Genomic DNA, 15,039 nt, shown 5'->3' with positions numbered 1-15,039 from the left:
CCCAAAACCGGCAAGCTTGGGTTTTAACTTTTCAAAGCTCAAAATGGATGATACAGGGTCAGATTTGATCAAAATGACCTGCAAAAATAAGATCAATGGGTGGGTATTACATTAGTGTATGACATTAGAGATGACTGAATCCCTTTAAAGTTTAGGAAACATACAATATTGATTCTTTGAAAATAGTGAATTATAGTAGTCTTGTTTTGAAGACGTATGACATTCAATGTAGGTGATTCAGCTACAAATTGCAGGACATCTCAACAGAAATGAAATTCCCCGCCTTGAATTGTAGGGTTTCCCTACATAATGGTTCGGAATAAAATTGATCATTGTTCCTATCCAGTTCAAACTATCTATGAAGTATTAGGGATCAAAAATTAGATTGGATGAAGAGTAATGTCTCATTTTCTTGCAATTTTATCCCAATTTAGTTTAAGTCTTTTCTGTTTAATCAAAATGATTATGTTTGAACTGCTTGTTTGATAGGAGCTGTTAGTGCACATCACCATGTATTGGGATGCTTCAAGTTCAAAACCCAATGGTATGTTGTGTAACTGGTTGGGGTCTGCCTAACCCCAGCTTACCTATCAACCAAAAAAACAACAATACACTTTACCACTTTGGTATGGTAGAATATAAAATAATAATCATATAATTGTAGCATCTGAAATCCATTTTCAATAAAGGCCAACGAATCAACTAAATGCATAGTAAAGTCGGATTCTAATTGGGTACGAATCGCCAAACATTATAAAACTTCCATACTGAATCCAGTACTTTGGATCCTTAATTCAAATCTCACTTTGCCTTCTTTAGGCCCTGTTTGGAAACTAGGAGTCAGAGGTAGACAGAGTGGAAAGTGGGGAATACCCAGCGCCAAAGTCGTTTGGGATGAATGCAGTTGTGGGAAAGGATGGATTTGGGGTAGTATTTGACACCTCCAATTCCACATTTCAATTCCAACCTAGATGAGGTGGTAGTTGCCAAATACTATATCAGTTCCCACACCGACCACCCTCCCAATGCTCTTTCAGTATTAATTTCAGCTTTTCATTTGCATTCCTAACAGCTACACAAGTAAAAATGGTAAATCCCCAACTGAACCACTTCACTTATCCCAAACAACCATGTGGATTTGCTAAAATTACAACTTTGGGGGTTTATGTAACTGCATCCTTAGCTAACCATCGACTAGAAGTTTCCAAACAGGTCCTTAAATTTATAAAGAAAAGCTCATAGTATAACTCAGTTCAAGCTACAACTAAATTAAGCCAAGCCTGGCTTAAAATTTAGCCGAGTCCAACAAGCCAAGCTCAAACAGCTCAAGCTTGGTTGAGGCAGAGACCTAGCCACTCATTTGATACTAAAGTCAGGGTTACCCCTTTTGGCAAATGGGAGATATATAGCAACACGGGCCAGCCCAGTCAAACCCAAGCATGTTTAGCTTTGGCCTGGGCCATTTATTAACATGCCAGGTTTCAGTTTCAGACTCGAAGGCAACCCATAACCTTATCCATTGCACTACAACAAAAACTCTAATTAGCGACAGAAATTTGCAATGGATTTTTTTGTCATAAATTTATGACGGATTAGCTAGAGAAAACTATCAGTCACTAACATTTGAATTATTTACGGAATTAGCGACATACCAAATTTCGTCGCGAATCCATCGTGACTTAGCGACAGATTCGCGACAAAAACATTTTGTTTCAAACTTCGTCACAACTTCGCGACAGATCATCAGCATAAATTTTTTGTCGCCACTCCGTCGCAAATTTGCGATGGATGCGCAATAGAATTTTATCATCGCTAATATGTCGCTAAATTTCATGTAAATCTCTAATGCAAGCCTTTTTTCTCTTTCTATTTCATTTATCGCCTGTTGTTATCGTCGCAAAATCCCCCCTCCCTCTACGATAGAGAGAAACGATTCTGCGAGTCAAACTCGACCAAAGTTTTTGAAAATTACTCGCCTCCATTTTGAAAATTTGCGAAAAAATTCTATGGAATGGGATTCGCCTGTCGGTACGAGGTTTGATCGTTCTTGGCATCTTTACCAGGGGTAATCGAACCAATGATTAATTGTGCACTTTAACTTGACTCAAATATCTAAATCATGTTCTATTTTCCTAGAATGCTGAAAGAGTCAGGCATGTGTTATGGAATTTTGCAAAGATGCACATTTTGGGAAATATGATGTTTGCTTTGGAAAATAGAGGAAAATGACTGGAAAAGTGTTTGGAAGGAGAATTTCTGAGAAAATCTTTGAATTTCATTGGAAATCAGAAATTTGCATTGGAAAATGAATTCTCAGGAAAACTTGAACTTTGGATTGCATTTCTGAGAAAATGGATTTGAGAATTCTGGGAAAATCAGGAAGTTCAGTGGAAAATGATTTTTTGAAATGGAAAATGTATTCTCAGGAAAAACTAGGAACTCTAAGAAAAACATTTTTTTTGGAATTTGGGTTTGAAATGAAAATCAATTTCTGAAGGAGATTTGAGAATTCTAAGAAACCAACTTCTGAAATAATTCAAGGAACTTTGGAAAAATCGATTTTGGGATTTGAAAATGAAATTGAGAATGTGGACACCTTGGGAAATCTTGATTTGAACTTAGGAAATACTTTGAAGTCTTATTTGAAAACCCAGAATTGTTGAGAAAGACTTAGAAGATTTTGAGAAAATCGATTTTTCTTAAATGAAATTGGGAAATGAGTTTGAAGATAATGCAAATTGAATGGATGAATATGAATCTGAAAGAGAATTCTTTCAGAAATTGGAAAATCCTTTTGAATTTTTGAGAAATGCAGTGCATTTTTGAAGTTATCCTAAGAGTGTAGGTTGAATGTGACTAATACGAAGATCACAAATCTTGGTTTTCTTCGTATTCTAACTATGGCCATAAATACGAATCCCAGTAAATTTATGAACTCCCTAAGAGCTCGTGCACGTGCCATTCGTAGCAACCATAGTGATTTTGGAAAATGTGCATATGCATCATATATCAAATATTGGAAATTGCAGAAATTAAGTTATATCCAATGCAGTCTTATTCTAAGCTAAAAAGTAACTCTTATTCCAGATATTACATTTATTTTTACATTGAATTCAACAAAAGTAAAGGAAAAAAATAACTAAATCTTCTTCTTGCATATTCCTACAAAACTAAAAAACATGTTAGCATAAAAATGTAGGTTTATCTGGATTTATCCAAAAAATATTAGAAATTATCGAATATTATTCAGATATAAACCCAAATTCATACCCACTTTGATATAAGCATGAGAAATAAGAAATAAAATTCGAAAATAAACTTGGAAATTTGAAATTAGAGTAAAAATGACCAAAATACCTATGATGACCTTGAAATCAGGGTTTCCTAAGAGAATTTTTATAAAATTTAGAAATTTGAAAATCAAATGAAATAAAATTAAATACAATATGATGCAATATGATGATATAATTGAAAATTTAGATAATTAGAAATTAAAATTTCGAAATTGAGACCAAAATGCCCCTGATAACAAGACTATGGCCTTGAAACTAGGGTTTTCTGAAATAAATTTTGCAAAAATGGGAAAGTAAAATGCAAATGATATTGAAATTGACCCAAACATGATATTATATGCTTATTCACATGATAAAAACCCTAAAATGGCAAAAATATCATAAATTATCGAATTTAACTTTATTTTTACCTGATTTTCGCCTCTGACTTTAAAGGTAAACTAACACATAAGATAAATGACCTTGGAATTGAGCCAAATTTGGCATGGACACCTAAACTAACTTTAAAAACAGAATAAAGCTTGAAAATTTATATTTTTGATATTTTTTAATATGAAAATTAACTAAAAATCCTAAAAATTATGATTTTGCCTAAAATCCTAACTCTCAACTGAATTTTGGGTACTAGACTACCATAAAACTTTCCCAAATTTTATGGGGTGACAGAGGACAGTTAGGCAAAGATTTTTTCTTTTTACAGATTCTGGTTTTGACCTATGGTCGGAGCTTGACAGCTCCGGCAAGTCGGATCAGAATCCGATGACTCTAGGATTTAGGGCAGACTGACAGGTTTCGGGAACAATTATGGGAAAAATAGCAAACAGTGAAGAAAATGACTAAACTTTTGGAAGACTATCCCTGACAAATAGAGGAAAAATTCCCCTTTTTATAGTTTTGGGATTAGATGAATGGTTTGGAAAAGAGCAGAGGATTATCAGAGATCTAGATCTCTTTAATTCTCAGACATTGTAATTTGACAGACACAAAAGTTAATTCCGGGAAAAATACCTAGGTCCTAAAATTCTCAAATTTTGGAGAATGACAGAGGAAATAGTGAAGAATAACTTCACTATTGAAAGTTTTGACATCCAGCTTACAAATTTAGGCATCACAGTGGATTAGGGACAGTCTAGACCCTGACAAGAAAAAAATGAGATTTTTATAGGTTTCGAAGAAATTTGATTTTTAGTAGAAACTAAACCTTATTGGAAAAAACTAAAAAAACTACCAAAAAATAATCAATTCCAACAGGGATCCACTGTATTTTTTTGAGAAGGATTTGGATCATCCATCTTGGAGATCTTGGATGTTCTTGTCTGTTAAAACCAAACCTGAAATTTACAGAAGAGTAAAATTCCAATTTGGAGCCCGATTTATTAGAGGAGGTTCCGAAACTTGAATCAATCCTAAATTTTGAAAATAAATCAGAGACAAGCAATCATAGCTATCATGAATTTTTTAAGATTTTTAAACAAAAATGCTTACATGAAATAATGACTAGAGTTTGCCTAAAATCAAAACTTAAGTTAAACACTAATAAATGCAATATTAAATGCTTATGAAATAACAAAACTATTCTAAATGCAATATTAAGAATAACATCTACATGAAAACATAAAAAAAAAATGAGAATCAACAAGGGGCATGATCCATACTTGATGTTGGTTGTTGATGGTAGAGGATCTGATCCATCTATCGGATGGGTCCTCTCCCCCATGGCCTTAATTGGAGTAATCTTTTTGTAAATCTATACAACATGGATTTCCAACCGTGTAAATCTAGTTTTAAACTAGATTTACATGGTGGGTTCATAGGAATAAGAAGAAACAAGATAAGATAATGTGAAAGGAGATTTTCCTTGGAGGATTTGGCTGCGAATAGTGGAGCAGTGGCGACAATGGAAGGAGGATGATAGTGGCTGGGATGGAGCGCTTCAAGGCTAGAATGAGTTGCTTCAAGCAAGAGCAACAACGACTGCTATTGAGGATGTTGAAGAGAGGGCCGCAACTGGTGCTTGAAGGTAGCAAGCTGGAGCAAGGAGGTGGATGATGGCTCTGCCTTGATGGAGTGGATCGGTTGGAGTGGTGCCGAAGATGGTGGTTGCAAGGGAGGCATTGGAGGTGTTTTGGAGAGACAGCAGTACCGATGGAAGTGAGTGTGGTTGATGGCTGCCTTGGTTGGTGGGGCTGAAACCAAAGAGGGCAAGACAGAGCTAGGTATGAGAAGGGAGAGAGCTAAGGTGCTGAGAGGAGGGAAGCTCAAGGGCTGAGAGAGATGGGTTCACGTATGGGTCCTTAGGGAATTGGAAAGGTGAAAGCCTTTTATTATGGTTGTACCAAAGAAATGGGAAAGAAAGAAAGGAGGGAAAAGAAGAAGGAAAGAAAAGGAAGAAAGAAGGAAAAAAGAAAAGGAAAGAAGAAGGAGAAGAGAAAGGAGGAAGGAAGAAAGAAAAGAAGGGAAGAGAAGGGGGCTTGGTCGACCAAGGGGAAGAGGGAAGGAAGGAAGAAAGAAAAGAAGAAAAGAGAAGGAAGAAAGGAAAGAAAGAAAAGGAAGAAAGAAGGAAAAAAAGAAAGAAGAAAGAAAAGAAAAGGGAGAAAGAAAATGAAAGAAGGGGGAAAGGGGAGTCGACCCCCTTGTGGGTCTCACAGGGTAAAAAGATAAAATAAAGTAAAATAAAAATAAAATAAAATAAATGATTACAAGGAAAAAGAATTTTTTTTATTTTGAAATGAAAGGTAGATGTGAATGAAAGAGCCATCATAGAGTGGGCTTACTTTCCAAATTTGAAATTCATTTCAAGGATCATAGGGGTAGAATAGTTTTTTTAGAAAATTTCTAGACGAAACGAGTTATTTTTTGCAGTTTTTTAAACGAGCTCAGAATTTGAAGTTTTATACCCTGTTGCAAAGCAAATCCAATTTAGAATTTGAAAATTTAAGTTTAAAAGAAATCCAGAATATTTTTCTCGAGAAAATAATTACAAATTTAGAATCCTGGGGATAAAAATATCAATTTTGGAAACCCAGGGTTTGAAATTGATTTATGAAAACTTTTAAAACTCAATCTGGATTGGAATTTATAAAACTGGAGTTCTGGACTTCGAAAATGAAATGAAATGTGATGAAATGTTATGAAATGCTGAGAAATGATATAAAATGATGAGAAATGACATGAAATATTATGCGAAATGCAGACCCTGGATAAAGAATTTCGGATATTGGACTTTGATTGGCACTTGTACTAGTTCAAAAGGTGTTAAAATTGATAAAATTTACAAAATGGTTCAAAAAATGGTTTTCGAGTTCTACCAGGCCAAAGTGACACTGAAAATTTGGGTGTGAGTTGGATTGAACTGAATTGAGCTGGGTTTCAGAACTCGAACGGACTGACAAGACACTGACTCAACTGAACTCCCAGACTGAATTATCAAGAAAAACTACCATTTTTAGAGAAATGTTGAGAAATGGTCACTAGAGTGAAGTGAATTACAAACCAGAGTTGGGTTTGAGCTGGAACAAAGATCAGTAATACAAAGATGAACTAAAATTGAAGCTCGAACACTAGCTCAACTGGATGGACTTAGCTCAATTTCAGCTGAAAGAGCTGAAATGGGCTAAAACGGGCTATTGGACACTTGGAAATGGTTTTGAACTGAAATTGAAGCACTGGAACTCCTGGTGAGCTCAATCTAGACTCTGGAGAATAGGATTGACTGGGAACGACTGGCTCAGAGACAATTGGCTTGGATTTGAGTAAAAAATGAGCTCATTTTTTAAGAAATGATCCCATTTTGACATGAATGGTCAGAAATAGAAATGGTTTGTTTATTGTGAGCTCAGATGAGCTTGAAATGACTGATATTCTAACTGTTCTGAACTTACCAATGAGCTTGGTTGACTCCGACTGACTAGGGTCTAGGATGACCTAGGGGTAAAATGGTAATTTTCCTAATGAAAGTGGGTAAAATGGTAATTTTCTGACACAGACTCGGGGTTCGACTCCTACACTGACCTACCAGAGTTGGCACTGCACGAGGGGAAGTTGTTTGGAAGTGGCTGAAATTTTTTTGGGGTGTTTACAGATGTCACTCTTTGCTGCTAAGCCAGCTTGAGGATGGGCTTAGTGGCAAAGAAAAACACACCAAATTTGGGCTATAAAAATGCCCCAGTTAGAAGGATCTGACTGGATATGAAGAAATTAGCCCTAATAAAAATGGTAGATATGGAATGGAGAATGAAGAAGAAAATTTTATTTCAAAGAAGTGAGATTCAGGTTTCGCCCTTAACCTGGATGGAACGAGAAATACCTCATGTAGAAATGAGGCTCAAGTTTGACCCTTAACCTGACCAAAAAATGAAATACCTCATCAGAATGAGGCTCAGGTTTAACCCTTAACCTGACCGAAAAATGAAATACCTCATCAGAATGAGACTCAGGTTTAACTCTTAGCCTAACCGGGAAATGAAATACCTCATCAAAATGAGGCTCAGGTTTAACCCTTAACCTGACTGTGAATGAAAATGATGAGATTCTCGAAAGAAGAACCCATGATGGAACCTTCAGATTTTCGCACAATGAATCCGATAGGGGTTTTGCAAAATGATGAAATTAGGGGTACCTAAAGATTGAAAAGGAGTTTGATTTTGGGTACCTCATTGCTGAGACTAAATAACTTTTGAAATTGATGACCTTTTGCGAGAAAATGAGTGGTGGCTTAACCTCGAGCCGAAATTGGACTGTCTATGGTGGGACAGTGGGGACACCGGCAAGTGTGTGAATCTGAGAACCCAGGCACTTAGATTATACCAAAGAAGGGAAAGAATCTTGAAAAGTCCTGTTATAAAGTCCTAACAAGGGATGACAAATAGTGTCGGGATGCGCCAAAGATGATCCTCAAGCTCTTGTTTCACGCTAAGATAGCTAGAAAATATTGTAAAAATGTTGAAAATTATTGTTGATTCAAAATAATTGAAAATGATGCACATTGGTGCAAAAATATTCCCTCTTTTCTACCTGAAGTATTACCTCCGATTGGGCTTAACTTCGTAGAATCAAGATTCGAATTCAAATTGCTTGCAATTGACTTTTGATGTCTTTTTGCAATCGTTGTAATTTTGAAAAGATTTTTTAATGAAAAGCATGTGAAAACCAGACATCAAATAATAAAAACCGGTTCTCACTAGTGGATGAGACTGGGTCGAACTCAGGTAACGGGAATATTTCATATTCAAGTACACAAATCTAAACTATTCTTTATTGCCGAATTATTGAAATGTAAAAATGTTCAGAAAAGTAAAAACAACTAACTATTACAACAAATGAATACCCTTCGTAGAGGGCGTAAAGTGCAATATTTACAAACCCAATTAAAATTCCTAATTCTAAAAATAAAAGCAAAAAGAAGCTTTATTCTTCGTACTTCGTGTCACGTAATCGCTTCCGCTCCAGTCCTGTGCTATCCTGCACAATTCAAAGGAACACGAGCAGTACCACAGATCGAAATAGAAATTGTACTAAACAACTTATTTAAATGCTAAAAATATTATGACTAAGCACTTTTACAAACTAAATTTAAAATCAAAACTAACTAACAACTAACTCAATTAACTAACAAGACATTAAACTAACTATGAAAACAAAACAAGAAATCAATAAAGGAAACATGAATTAACTATGATAAAAGAACAAGAATTTGAAAAACAACATTAACTCCAAGAATTTAAAGAAAACAGGAATTTTAATGCATAAAAAAATGGACAACAGGGAATTGGAAATAGAAGAAATAGGAATTGAGCTAAAAACAAAACTGGAAAATGACAAGTAAAGATAAAAATTCAGAAGCAAACAAATCCAAAGCAAATGCCTACAGAAAATTAAATGTAAAACAAGCAAATGAACACAGAACAACAAAATCAATTAAAGGAAAGAGAGTAAACATGAAAAACTATTAAGAAAAACAACAACTACATCAAATAGACAGAAACAAAAACTCAACGAATGTGAAACATTAGAATAATAGAACATGAAACAGGAAATTAGCAGCGTATACAAACCGATGAATGCAAAACTAAAAAAAAAAACAAAATTATGAAAACAGTAAACACGACATCAAATACTGCAAAAGAGGGAAATCAATGAATGCACAAGAAACATTTAACTAACAGACATGAATTATTTTTTTTTTTTTTAAATGAAAACAAACAAGATATTTGCTGAAATGAAAAACAGACAAAACTAAAAAAATTACAAGAATTTAACTGATCAAATGTTATAGACAAAAACAGAAAATGAAAGAACAATCAGTAAAAAAAACAGGAAATCAGGAAATTCTATTTATTTTCCTTTTCGTTTTACAGTTTTTTATTTATTTTCATTTTACAGAAACAGCTAGAATCATAAAGAAGAAGCTGGTGAAGAAGAAGAAATAGAAGATGAAGATCGGAGGAAGAAGAAGAAGAAGAAGATACAGAGGATGAAGAAGATCGGAAGAAAAAGAAGAAGAAGATGAATCGGAGATGATGAAGAAAGAAGAAATCAGATGAAGAAGAAATAAAGAAGAAGTAGGAGAAGAAGGATACTCAGCACTCACCGTGAACCTGAGGGAAGAGGTGTTGTGGCGACCTCCACCACCACTGCCATCGCCGGAATAAGAAGCTTCCACCACTGCCGCCGGCTGGAAAGAAGAAGAGGAAGAGGAAGAAGGAGAAATTAGGGAAAAAGGTAGCCACCGGCAATGGTGGAGGGAAGAGAGAAGAGAGGGAATAATGGGGAAAAGGGGAAAGACGGCTTCAGCCGTGAATGAGAGGAGGCGCACGATTTTTTTCTGCTTTTGGGGTTTTAAAAACAACATACCGGTTTGTAACAAATGCAAACCGGTTCAAGCCGGTTTGTTTATTTATTTTTTTAAAATTCAAACTGGTTCAGCCGGTTTATTTATTATTTTCTCATTTTTTTTTCAAAAAACCCAAACCGTGTAAACAGGTTGGTTATTTTATATTTTTTTTTCAATTAAAAAAAACAAAAACTATGTAAACTAGTTTATTATAAAGTTTTCAAAAATCAAAACTTATTTATAAAGAAACTAAAAAAAACTATTCTACTAATTTTTCTTTTCTAAACAAAACAAACACTTAAAATGAAAAAATATTTTTCTATATTATTTTTTTATTTCATTTTAATTGCAAACTAAAACTAAACTACTTATAACAAAAACTAAAATATGTATAAAAATGTAAAAAATAAAACTATTTTTCATGCATTTTCTATTTTTAAATCATTTTAGCACATTTACTCAAAAACTAACATAAAATTGGGTTTTTGAAACATTATTTCATAAAATCATGCATATTTAAATGTTAATAAACCCTGAATTATATGCATGATCAACTTTCTTTCAAGGAAGCTATCAATTTCTTTGATATGAACGAAAAAAAAGAATTCTTATTGTGGAAGCAATTGGTGAAAGAATATTGAAAATAGAATTTCACAAAATTTAAAGAGGATTCTTGGCAGATTTGCCAGTCTGATATCCTGAGATTCTTTTCTCATGATGATCTTTCTGCACTCTCTCTTTTTTTTGGCAGAATTAGAGCTTTCTTGGGTTTTTTGGGGATTACATCATCTCTTTTTTTTTTGAAGGGTACGTCACAAACTCCTTCATCTCAGAGATGTTTCGATCTTTCTTTACCTCAGGGATTATCTTGACGGTATTGGCTCATTGGTTGAAAATATCTTGTCGATAGCAGAAATTAAATATCTTTTAGGGTTTGTCGGGAGGCTCATCGCAGTCGCCTTCATCTTGACGGTGATCTGAACTTTCCCTGGAAGGATCCGTCACAAACTCCTTCATCTTGGAGATGATCCAAATCTTCTTTGACCCCGGGGGTCTAACTCTCATAATTTGTCTTCAACTTGATGACAATTGAGAGATCCCTTTTGCAGATATTTAATTGCAGCTTAAGTGATTGAGGAGATATGAAAATTGAATGGATTTTTCTGTATCACCCAGGATAATTCTACTGCCTTATTTTTTTAAGAATGATCTTTAAAAAATGTGTCATTAACTGCGATCAATATCAATCACTTATGACTTTGTGACAACATTGAATTTTCTTTGTTGGCCATATCGAAGATTTATTTTTCATCCTTTTGGTTGGCCAATAAAAAGATTTTGAATTTTGAATCCTTCTTCGCGAAAGCTTTGTCCTTTTGAAAGTAATACTGAAGGTATTTCGAGGTAAAGTTTTTATGCTATAAAGATTTTGAAATCAACAAGCATTTGATGACAAATTGGCAAAATATTCTTGAAATCCTTGGTGAAAGAAATTGCTTGAGGTCTAATTGACACATCCATGACTAAATTGAGTCCTGAAAAGACTCAGTAAAAGAAACTCAAAAGTTGGGTTTTGTTTTGACTTACCAGCTCAAAAGCAGGATTTTTGTTGATCGACCAGCTCGAAAGCAGGATTTGTTGACCGACCAACTCGAAAGCAGGATTTGGGTTGACCGACCAGCTTGAAAGCAGGATTTGTTGACCGACTAGCTCAAAAGCAGGATTTGTTGACCAACCATCTCGAAAGCAGGATTTGTGTTGACCGACCAGCTTGAAAGTAGGATTTGATGACCGACCAGCTTGAAAGCAGGATTTGTTGATCGATCAGCTCGAAAGCATGATTTGTTGACCGAACAGCTCGAAAGCAGGATTTGTGTTGACCGACCAGCTCGAAAGCAGGATTTATTGATCGACCAGCTCGAAAGCAGAATTTGTTGACCGACCAGCTCGAAAGCATGATTTATTGATCGACCAGCTCGAAAGCAGGATTTGTGTAGAAAGATTGAATTTGATGATTTGAAAATGATTGACATTGATAAAGTTGTAACCCGAAGGGAGAAAAGTGATAGATATTGATAAAGTTGTAACCTGAAGGCAGAAAAAAGACTGATGTTGGTAAGATTGTAACCCGAAGGCTTGAATTTGAGAATCTGATAAAGTGGGTGGCCCAGAGGCCTGATTGACAAAATTAGATGGCCTGAAGGTCGAGATTGAGAATTAAATGACCCAAAGGTCAAAATTGAGAATCGAATGACACAAAGGGTCGAAATGGGAAATCAAAGATCGAAATTTGAGGAATTGAATGACCCAAAGGGTCGAAGTTGAGAATTTGAATGACTCGAAGGTCGAAATTGGAAATTGAGTGACCCGAAGGTCAAAATAAATTGGAAATTGGAAATTGGATGACCTGAAGGTCGAAATTGAGAATTTGGAAATTGGGTGACCCGAAGGTCGAAATAAAAAATTGGGTAGCTTGAGGGCCAAAATTGGTATAGAGCTTGAATTTTGATGAATGATCAACACGAAGACTGAATGTAAGAGGTTGACTGAAATGACCAACCAGTGAGACACTAACATGAGTGCTCAATTTTGGAAGAACACCAGTATGAATACCGGGTTTTGAAAATGTATCAATATAGGCATTGGATTTTGAAAATCTATCAGTTCGAGCACTGGGTTTTGAAAATGTACCAGTTCAAGCACTGGGTTTTGAAAATATACCAGTTCGAGCACTGGATTTTGAAAACGTACAAGTTCGAATGCTGGATTTTAAAATTTTACTAGTTCGAGCATCGAATTTTGAAAATATATCAGCTTGAGCACCAAATTTTGAAAATAAACCTTGTTTTTCAATTGAGATTTGAATTTTAGAAAGAGACCGGTGTTCCAAAGATGTTTGGCAATTAAGACGGGAATGATTGTCAGGGTCTTAGGATTATCCTTTATCCTGAATGGGGAGCTCAAGTTTATCCCTTAACTTGAAGGGGAAATGAATTCAATGCATATGGATGCAAATGAATGAAAATGTATGCAAATGAATGCAAAATGATATAAATGGATGCAAAATGAGAGATTTGTTTGATCCTGTCTGCATACAGGATGTTTTGAAGACAATTTTCAAGATAATGCCCCAGTATAATAGAGGAAGGAAATTTGGATAAAAGGAAGATATTTGACGTTCGAAGAATGCTCTCCGAAGATGACAAAGCGATTGACTTTTGATCGATTTATGAGGGACTCTAAAGAGGTTCACTTCTTATGAAAGAATATTTTACAGAGAAGGAAAATAAAGGTGACATCAAGCTTATGAGGAAAATTGATAATTTTTTTGATGCATTGAAAGAAAAATGACAAATTAAGGAAAGACAGTCATGATTACATCATCTCTTTAAGATGATAAAGCAATATGAGAAATGAAAAAGTGTTGGTGTTGTCAACTTCTGGAATGATTAAGAAAAAAGCTCAGTCAGGATGACTAGTCCTCCTTTTCATCAACGAGGAAATTCTGATCAATGCAGTCTTGAACGATATTCTTGAAGACGAAACAATGCTCGGTGTCGTGACCCATTGTTCGATGAAACTTGCAAAACTGATCTTTAAACTTTTCCATGGTCACAGAAGGATCTACTATCTTGGGGAGTCTAACCATCCCTTTGGTTATCATATATTCCAGAACTTACTCGAGCGGCTGTTCTAAGGGAGTAAAATTGCGGTCATATCCCCAACCGTCATGCTTTGGTCTCCCATGGGGCTTTAATTCTAGTTGAATACTCGTGGGAGGGTTGTCATTATGCCTGTTGACTCTGTCTTCTTGTCCTGTATGATCATCTCTGCTAGGATTTAGACTCCCTGATCCGCCGGTATGGTTCTTTCTGCCACCCCTTTTGCTTTTGTCATTGCTGTTGCCAGGGGCATTCACAGAGAATGTGAAGTTTGACTTCTTCTTGGTATCTGAGTTGCTCTTTGAGAGTGTGAGGCTCTCATATACTCCATTCTCTATTCCCATTTTGAGTCATTCAGCTCGTTCTATCAATTCGATGAAAGATCGTGCCGGAGAAGTAGAGATCAGTCCTCTCAAAGGTTAAGAGAAATTATTCAGGATGACCGACAACACATGCTCTTCCGATATTGAATCCTTCATTTGATTTGCAAGTGGATCTTTATCTGTGGATTAAGTCTCTGGCCTTTTCAGTGTCCTTCTGCTTCATATTATAAAGGTGATTCAGGGTGGGTAGCACCTCTGTATTGAATAAGAATCGCTCAATGAAAAGATTAACCACCTTGTCAAATTCCTTTAACTCAATGAGATTGATATGCTCTGAATACCATTTGACTGTCATTCCTTCCAGACTGCGAGGGAAGCAAAGAAAGAGAGCTCAATTATCCATTTTGAATTTTGCACATTCGGCAAAGAACATGGCCAGATGTGCCTTTGGGTTGCCGGAACCATCGAACTTGATGAACTTCCTGGGGAGATTCTCAAGACTGTCATCCCCGTCTAAACCATCATAGAAATCTTTGCTTGTGAAGACCCTCTTGCCTTTATCGCGAGCTTGCAGATCCTTGACTATTCTGACCACATCTCTAAGTTGTTGTTGGTCAGGATCGTTAACAGACTGGTCCTTGGAATCAATGGCTGACCCCTGCCTCTGAGTTATCTTCTGAAAAGCTTGTTGAGCCTCGCACTCTTCATCGGTGTCACCTCCTGATTTTGCTTCATCAGATGTATCTTCATGTTGGATATGTTTCATGGATATCTTTAATTGTTTCTTCAATGTTCGGCCCTTGATCTTTTTCTTGGTAGGAATCTTGTCGGAACTGGCCCATGCTTGCTCTGCCATCATCTTATTCATCATCTTTTGAAACATGGCATACATCTGGGGATCAACATCATCATTGGCTTGTTGATTTTAT

Source organism: Nuphar pumila, chromosome 7 (assembly GCF_984573655.1).
Source record: "Nuphar pumila chromosome 7, dmNupPumi1.hap1.1, whole genome shotgun sequence".
Lineage (NCBI taxonomy): Eukaryota > Viridiplantae > Streptophyta > Magnoliopsida > Nymphaeales > Nymphaeaceae > Nuphar > Nuphar pumila.
This window is presented reverse-complemented; position numbering follows the sequence as displayed.